Source organism: Colobus angolensis, unplaced genomic scaffold (assembly GCF_000951035.1).
Source record: "Colobus angolensis palliatus isolate OR3802 unplaced genomic scaffold, Cang.pa_1.0 Scaffold19, whole genome shotgun sequence".
In the NCBI taxonomy this organism is placed as follows: Eukaryota; Metazoa; Chordata; class Mammalia; order Primates; family Cercopithecidae; genus Colobus; species Colobus angolensis.
The window spans coordinates 196,895-205,111 of NW_012115043.1; positions in this window are offsets into that span (position 1 = coordinate 196,895).

Genomic DNA, 8,217 nt, shown 5'->3' on the forward strand with positions numbered 1-8,217 from the left:
AGATGTGGTGGCCGGCGCCTGTAGTCCCAGCTACTCGGGAGGCTGAGGCAGGAGAATGGCGTGAACCCGGGAGGTGGAGCTTGCAGTGAGCCGAGATCGTGCCACTGCACTGCAGCCTGGGCGACAGAGTGAGACTCCGTCTCAAAAAAAAAAATTTTTTTCACAAAGATTTCTGAGCAACTACTATGGGTAAAAGCAGCAGGTGGCTGAAGTGCTTTGGATGGAAGAGAAATCCTAGGTGATCCTTTTCCTTACCTGTAACTGGAGAGTGCAGTAGGTGCAGACCTGCCTTCCCAATGCTGTATTTACAGTTAACTCGACTTCAAAGATGAATTTGGGAAGTTCAATTTGTTATGGTTGTTCAAAGTGGTAGCCGGAGGCAAATTCCTCCCATTGTTTCGCTATCTCGGTGCCCTCTAGTGTCCAACCGGGACATAGCTTTATCTAAACATGATAGCCTGGCACCTGCTCCGAGCTAGGGTATGCTCCTGTGGTCGGGGAACAAGAAAGACCAGTTGAAATTCCAGCGTTGCCACTTGCAGAACTCTCAGGCCTGTCTCACCTCACTAAGCTTCAGTTCCCTCACTTGTAAAACAAGGATGATAATGCCTACAACATGAGGTTTCTTTGTAAGGAATTAAGGGATGATACGTGGAAAGCATGACACCATCCTACCATAAAGAAATTGCTTCCAAAAATATGCCATCACTAAAGCTCCCAGACGTAAACTCATCCTAAGTAGGCAGGATGGGAAAGACTAATCTAGCACACTCCTCCCTCTGCATTTTAACCGGTTGTTTGTGCATCATTTCCTTGCTGAATTATGAACAATGAGGTAAGAGACCATGTATCTCCACACATCTTACAGTGCCTGGTCGATGGAAAAGTCTCAGAAAATATTTGTTGAAGAGGTACTGATTAAAAATGATTCTTCCTGGCCTTAAAAATATTGCAGAATGTAATATAAATTCATCGTTTCCAAATATCCAAGCCTACTCTCTTGCAGAGCATGTAAATCCTAAGGGCTCTATAATTCAACACTGTTTGGCAACTTCTCCTTGTCCTGAAATACTCCAGCTCTGGAATACACCTTGGGGTAGCTGTAGGTCTCATGGTAAGCTATGGAAAAGCATATTCAGCATGATAAAATCTGGGATGAGAACTCTTGAGCTCTGACCCCCCGATGCATCTGAAAAAAATGAGTGAGCTCCTGGGATGAATGGGAAGAGCTTGGTTAATAAGAGTGGTGGCCAAAGGCCAGTAGGGACCTTCAGAAGTCAGGACCCAAGAGATCTCCTATATTGCCTCTCTTATGGGTAAAATGAGAGTGATGGTCCCATCCTGAAGCCGCTGGAATACACTTTGATGGGCCAACTCAATCAACAAGTGCCCAGATGATTTTTTTTTTTTTTTTGAGATGGAGTCTCACTGGGTTGCCCAGGCTGGAGTGCAGTGGCGCGATCTCAGCTCACTGCAAGCTCCACCTTCTGGATTCACGCCATTCTCCTGTCTCAGCCTCCCAAGCAGCTGGGACTACAGGCGCCCGCCACCACACCTGGCTAATTTTTTTGTCTTTTTTAGCAGAGACGGGGTTTCACCGTGTTAGCCAGGATGGTCTCGATCTCCTGACCTTGTGATCCACCTGCCTCAGCCTCCCAAAGTGCTGGGATTACAGGCATGAACCACCGTGTCCGGCCCAGATGATTTCAATTATAGAAATGTGATCGAGGCAGGTGCGGATCACCTGAGGTCAGGAGGTCAAAACCAGCCTGGCCAACATGGTGAAACCCTGTCTCTACTAAAAATACAAAACTTAGCCAGGCGTGGCGGCAGGCACCTGTAATCCCAGCTACTCAGGAGGCTGAGGAAGGAGAATCGCTTGAACCCGGCAGGCGGAGGTTGCACTGAGCTGAGATTGTACCGCTGCACTCCAGCCTGGCAACAAGAGTGAGACTCGGTCCCCCCTCACAGAAAAAGAAAAAAATACAATCAAGTCTGTCGTGTGTTAAGTCGGCCATGACTTCAGACTTCAGTGAAGAACATATAGCAACTGTTACGAATATGAATACATATTTTCTTTATACAAAAGTTATTCTTCTAATACCATAAGTCTACAAACCCACAGTAAATAAAAGAAAATAAACAAGGCTGGGCGCAGTAGCTTACGCCTGTAATCCCAGCACTTTGGGAGGCCGAGAAGGGTGGATCACCTGAGGTCAGGAGTTCGAGATCAGCCTGGCCAACATGGTGAAACCTCTTCCCTACTGAAAATACAAAAATTAGCCAGGCATGGTGGCAGGTGCCTGTAATCCCAGCTACTCAGGAAGTTGAGGCAGGAGAATTGCTTGAACCCGGGAGGTGGAGGTTGCAGTGAGCTGAGATTGGGTCACTGCACTCCAGCCTGGGGGACAGAGCGAGACTCCATCTAAAAAAAAAAAAAAAAGAAAAAAAAAAAAGGAAATGAGAAAGAAAATAAACAAGACAGACTAGTACATCAGTTTCACTTTTTTTTTTTTTTTTGAGACGAGTCTTCACAAGAGGAAGAAGAAGACTTCAACATTAAGAACCGATCAGAAGCTGGTAATCACAGATTTATGGAGTGCAACATCTGTTGTTCATTTAGTATAGCCTTAAAACAATTAAAGGAAGATTGAGGCTATAAAACCTCCAAGTTCTTAAAAAATAACAACCTCACAGGGGAACTTAACAGTTGGTCAAATTAAAGTGCTGGGCCTTGTAGGCTTTACTGATTGGCAAATAACCAGTTTTGGGGCCATGAAACGATTGTGAAGAACTCTGGAGGGGATTTTGTCTCTGCATCAATTCAAATCATGCTGTCCATGCAAGAAGAAAAGAGCTGGGTCGCTTATGTAAAAAGCCGAGATCCCTTTGGGACAAAAAGTAGAGCTGTACTAAGATCTTATTGTTTAAAAAACATCAAAAATAAATTACCCATCAACTACAGCACACTACCTGTTAGAAAAATCATGTTACTTGTAATGTGCTGGTAAAATTAATTGAACATCTGCTCCCTGCCAGGAACTGTTTGAGTTGCTAGGAAAAGAGGAATGAATAAGACTCAGGTACATCCTGTGTTTATTGCGCTTATATTCTTCTGGGGGGAGGCAGGCAATATACAAGTAAATGAGATAATTTCAGACAATCGTTTGGAAAAAATAAAACCATGTAAAGGGGTAGAGAATGACAGTAGGTAGGAGTGCAGAGCTATTTTTAATTTTTATTATGAAAAATTTTCAAGGACATAAAAATGGAGAATATTGTGAACTCTAGTATGTTCCCTAGATTCAACAATTATCAATTTTTTCTACATTTACTTTTGTTGTCCCTTTTCCTATCTTTCTTGCTTTCTTTTTTTTTTTGCTAAGGTGTTTTAAAACAAATCCCAGCCATCATTCATTTCATCCCTATATATGTTAAGTATGCATCTCTAAGGGTCAGACAAGATTTTTAAAAACTGCCTTAAATAAATTTATAATTCATAAAAATTATATTCTATAAATTATAAACTTATAAATAAGATAATAATATATAACTTGACATTTTAATGGTAATTATAGTTATATAAATTATATCTCATATAATTATGAAATTAGAAGTTATAAAATGATTACTAACCATCATATAATAACATTTTTTAAATTATATAAATAGCCCATAATCTAATCACTTGAACTTGGTAACTGAATTTAGGTGCTTGTTTTTCCATCTTTCAAAAGATTATCTTTATTACAATATAACATGCTGTTGAAAAGTAAACAGACCAGGCAGGGTGGCTCATGACATTTATAATAACTCCAAAAAGCATGATATACTCAGCCATAACTCTAACAAAGTATATATGCAGGATCAATGTGCTAAAAACTACAAATTACCAAAGACCTAAAAAATAAGGAGATATCCTGTTCATGCTTTAGAAGAGTTATTGGCCGGGCACGGTGGCTCATGCCTGTAATCCCAGCACTTTGGGAGGTGGAGGTGGGCGGATCACGAGGTCAGGAGATCGAGACCATCCTGGCTAACATGGTAAAACCCCGTCTCTACTAAAAATACAAAAAATTAGCCGGGCGTGGTGGCGGGCGCCTGTAGTCCCAGCTACTCAGGAGCCTGAGGCAGGAGAATGGCGTGAACCCGGGAGGCGGAGCTTGCAGTGAACCGAGCTTGCGCCACTGCACTCCAGCCTGGGCGGCAGAGCCAGACTCCGAGATTCGTCTCAAAAAAAAAAAAAAAAAAAGACATACTATAAAATAAAACCACAGTGATCATAACAGTATAGTATTGACTAGAGGATAGATACAGAGATCAATAAAACACAATAGAGATTCTAGAAATAGATTCATAAAATATGGCAATTTTAAGGAGTTTCATTGAGGTATAATTGACTTACAAGAAACTGCACATATTTATAGTATAAAGACTGATACATTTTGACATATGTATACATATGTGAAACCATCAGCCCAATCAAAATAATAGACATACATTATCCCCAAAAGTTTCTTTGTGTCCTTTAGTAATCCCTTCTTTCCTCCTCTCTCTACTTCTCCGCCTCATCTCCTGGCAATCACTGATCTGCTTTATATCATTTATATTTGTTTATATTCCTTGAAACTTTATATTAATGAAATCATACAAAATGTACTTGTTGGTCTTGCTTTCTGATGATTCTTTTGAGAATCATCCATGTTGTAGCATGTATCAATAGCCCATTCTTTTTTATTGCTCTGAGGTATTCCATCGTATTCATGTACCATATTTTGCTTATCTATTCATTTGTTGATGGGCATTCAGGAGTATACTGTTTTGGCTATTACAAATAAACCTGATATAACATTCATGTACAAGTCTTGTATGGACATATGCTTTCATTTCTCTTAGATAAATATCTAGGAGTTGGAATGGCTGGATCATATGGTAACTATGTGTTTAACTTTTTTTTTTTTTTTTGAGATGGAGTCTCGCTTTTTTGCCCAGGCTGGAGTGCAGTGGCGCTATCTCAGCTCACTGCATGCTCTGCCTCCCAGGTTCATGCCATTCTCCTGCCTCAGCCTCCCGAGTAGCTGGGACCACAGGTGCCTGCCACCATGCCCAGCTATTTTTTTTGTATTTTTAGTAGAGACAGGGTTTTACCACATTAGCCAGGATGGTCTCCATCTCCTGACCTCATGATCCACCCGCCTCAGCCTCCCAAAGTGCTGGGATTACAGGTGTGAGCCACTGTGCTCAGCCTATGTGTTTAACTTTTAAAGAAACTGGCAAACTGTTTTCCAAAGTGGTTGTATCATCTTACATTCTCATCAGAAGTGTATGATTGTTCCAGCTTCATTACACCCTTACCAACACTTAGTATGGTTAGTCTTTTTAGCCAGTCTAAAAGATGTGTGGTGGTAACTCATGGTTTTAATTTTCATTTTTCAAATATTGATGGTCTTTTCTGAATGTTAAAGATTTTTTAATGTGCTTATTTGTCATCTATCTTCTTTAGTGAATTAAGTGTTCAAAGTTTTGACAAAGATATGAAAACACTTCAACAGATAGTGCTGGAACAACTGTATATTCATATGCAAAGTTTGAATCTCAACCTATATGTCACATAATATACAAAATTTAACTGTAAATGAACCATAGAACTAAATGTAAATTTTCAAAGCTATAAAAGTGTTATTTTTATAAGTGTAAAAAAGTAAGAGAAAATCTACTGTGATTTTGGCTCACAAAACAAGATTTAAAAAAAGATACACTAGACCAGGCATGGCGACTCACGCCTGTAATCCAAGCATTTTGGGAGGTTGAGGCAGGTGGATCATGAAGGCCAGGAATTCAAGACCAACCTGGTCAAGGTGGTGAAACCCCATCTCCATTAAAACTACAAAAACTAGCCAGGTGCAATGGCAGGCACCTGTAATCCCAGCTACATGGGAGGCTGAGGCAGAAGAATCGCTTGAACTTGAGCAGCAGAGGTTGCAGTGAGCCAAGATCATGCCACTGCACTCTAGCCTGGGCAACAGAGTAAAACTCTGTATCAATAAATAAATAAACTAGAATTCATTTAATTAAAAACTTTTGCTCTGTGAAAGACACTAAGAAAATGAAAAGATAAGTCAAATATTTGCAAATCACATATCTGAAAAAGAATTTGTGCCCAGAGTATATAAAGAACTCTCAAAACTCAACAATAAGAAAACAATATATTTTTAAAAAATGAATAAAAGATTTGAATATGTACTTCATCAAAGAAAATATATACATGGGAAATAAACATATGAATAGTTGTTCAACATCATTAGTCATTAGAGAAATGCAAATTGAAAACCACAATGAGATACCATTATATACCAATTAGAATGGTAAGTATAAGAAATTCTGATAATACCAAGTGCTGAAAGATGTGGAGCAACTGGAACTCTCATACGTGACTGGTTGGAATGCAAAATGGTGCAGGATGGGCACTCTAGAAAAGGCTGATATTTTCTTACAAAATTAAAAATACATTTACCATTTGACTCAGAAATATCATTTGTCAGTATTTCTTATTCAGAAATGAAAACTCACATTCACAGAAAAATCTGTACGTAATAATGGTGGCATTATTCAGAATTGCACCAAACTGAAAACTACCCAAATATTCGTCAACAAATAAATGGATAAACAAACTGTGGTACATCCACATAATGGAATACTACTCAATAATAAAAAGGAATGAGCTACTAATACACTCAACAGTGTAGATGAACACTGAATGCCTTATGCTAAGTGAAAGATACCAGTCTCAAAAGATTTATACTGTCTGATTCCATTTGTGTGGCTGTCTGGAAAAGGCAAAACTATAGGAATAGAAAACAGACCAGTGGTTGCCAGAGTATGGGAGGAAAACTGACTGACTACAAAAGGCCAGCATGAAGGAATTCTATTAGATACTGAAATTGTTTTGTATCCTGTTTGTGGTGGTGATCACAAGACTCTATGCATGTGTGAAATATCATAGAACTGGACAACAATGGGAGTGAAGTTTACTGTAAGTTTTTAAAAGTAATAAAGGGCTGGATGTGGTGGCTCACGCCTGTAATCCCAGCAGTTTGGGAGGCCAAGGTAGGCAGATCACGAGGTCAGGCGTTTGAGACCAGCCTGGCCAATACTGTGAAACCCTGCCTTTAATAAAAATACAAAAATTAGCCGGGCATGGTGGCATACGCCTGTAGTCCCAGCTACTTGGGAGGCTGAGGCAGGAGAATTGCTTGAACCTGGGAGGCAGAGGTTGCAGTGAGCCGAGATCGCACCACTGCACTCCAACCTGGAAAACAGAGCAAGACTGTCTCAAAATAAATAAATAAATAAATAAATGTAATAAAAATGATTGATTTGTGGTTTCAGGTGTGTACGCAGCCTCACCTATCCTTATAAGTTCCCTGAACCTGAAGTGCTTGGTGCATAAACTAAAGGCCAGTGTGACTGGAGCTCAAAGAGCTTAGGGGAGAGTGTCACACAGCGAAGTCAAAGAGATGGGCAGGGTCAGCCCATGTAGTGCCATAGAAACACTTGGAAAGGAATCTATGCCTCTTAAAGATCATTCTGGCTACTATGTGGAGAATGGGTATATAATAGTAAATTATAGGAAAGGTGCTTTTCCATTTTAAAAAAGTGATAAAGAGAAAAGCAATCTTATTTTGAGAAGAGAGACCCAAATAATTGAAACATTTAACTGTGACTGAGGACTGGGAAGGAGAAGAAAACAGTTTGGCCTTTAAAATGAGGTTCAGCTTTGTGGTTAGAGTTTCCTTGTTCGGCCAGCTCCACTGGTGCGGGACAGGGCTTCTTCCAACGTGTTTTCTTGGCCTTCTGTTTCAGAATAAACAAACATGGTGTCTCCAAACTATTCAAAGGGTCCCAGGTATTCAGGGTGGCCCGATCCAGACCACAGAAGCTTTCTCACAGGTCACAGCTTTGGGCCCTGTTGCTATAAACACAAGATACAGGAGGCCCGAGCAAGTCTGAACACCTCCCAGAGCTGTTTTCGATGCCATCCCAAGTCCTCATGGACGAATGAGGCTTAACCATGGAGAATAGAGCTTCACGGGTAGGGCTAGCACCTCTGATCTCAGAAACACTGGAAAATGAGTGTGGTCAAGGCTGTTGGGAGCCCCACGAATCACTGCTTGAGGGGGCTTGACATGGGATGGCTGGCAGTGCAGACAGGAGATG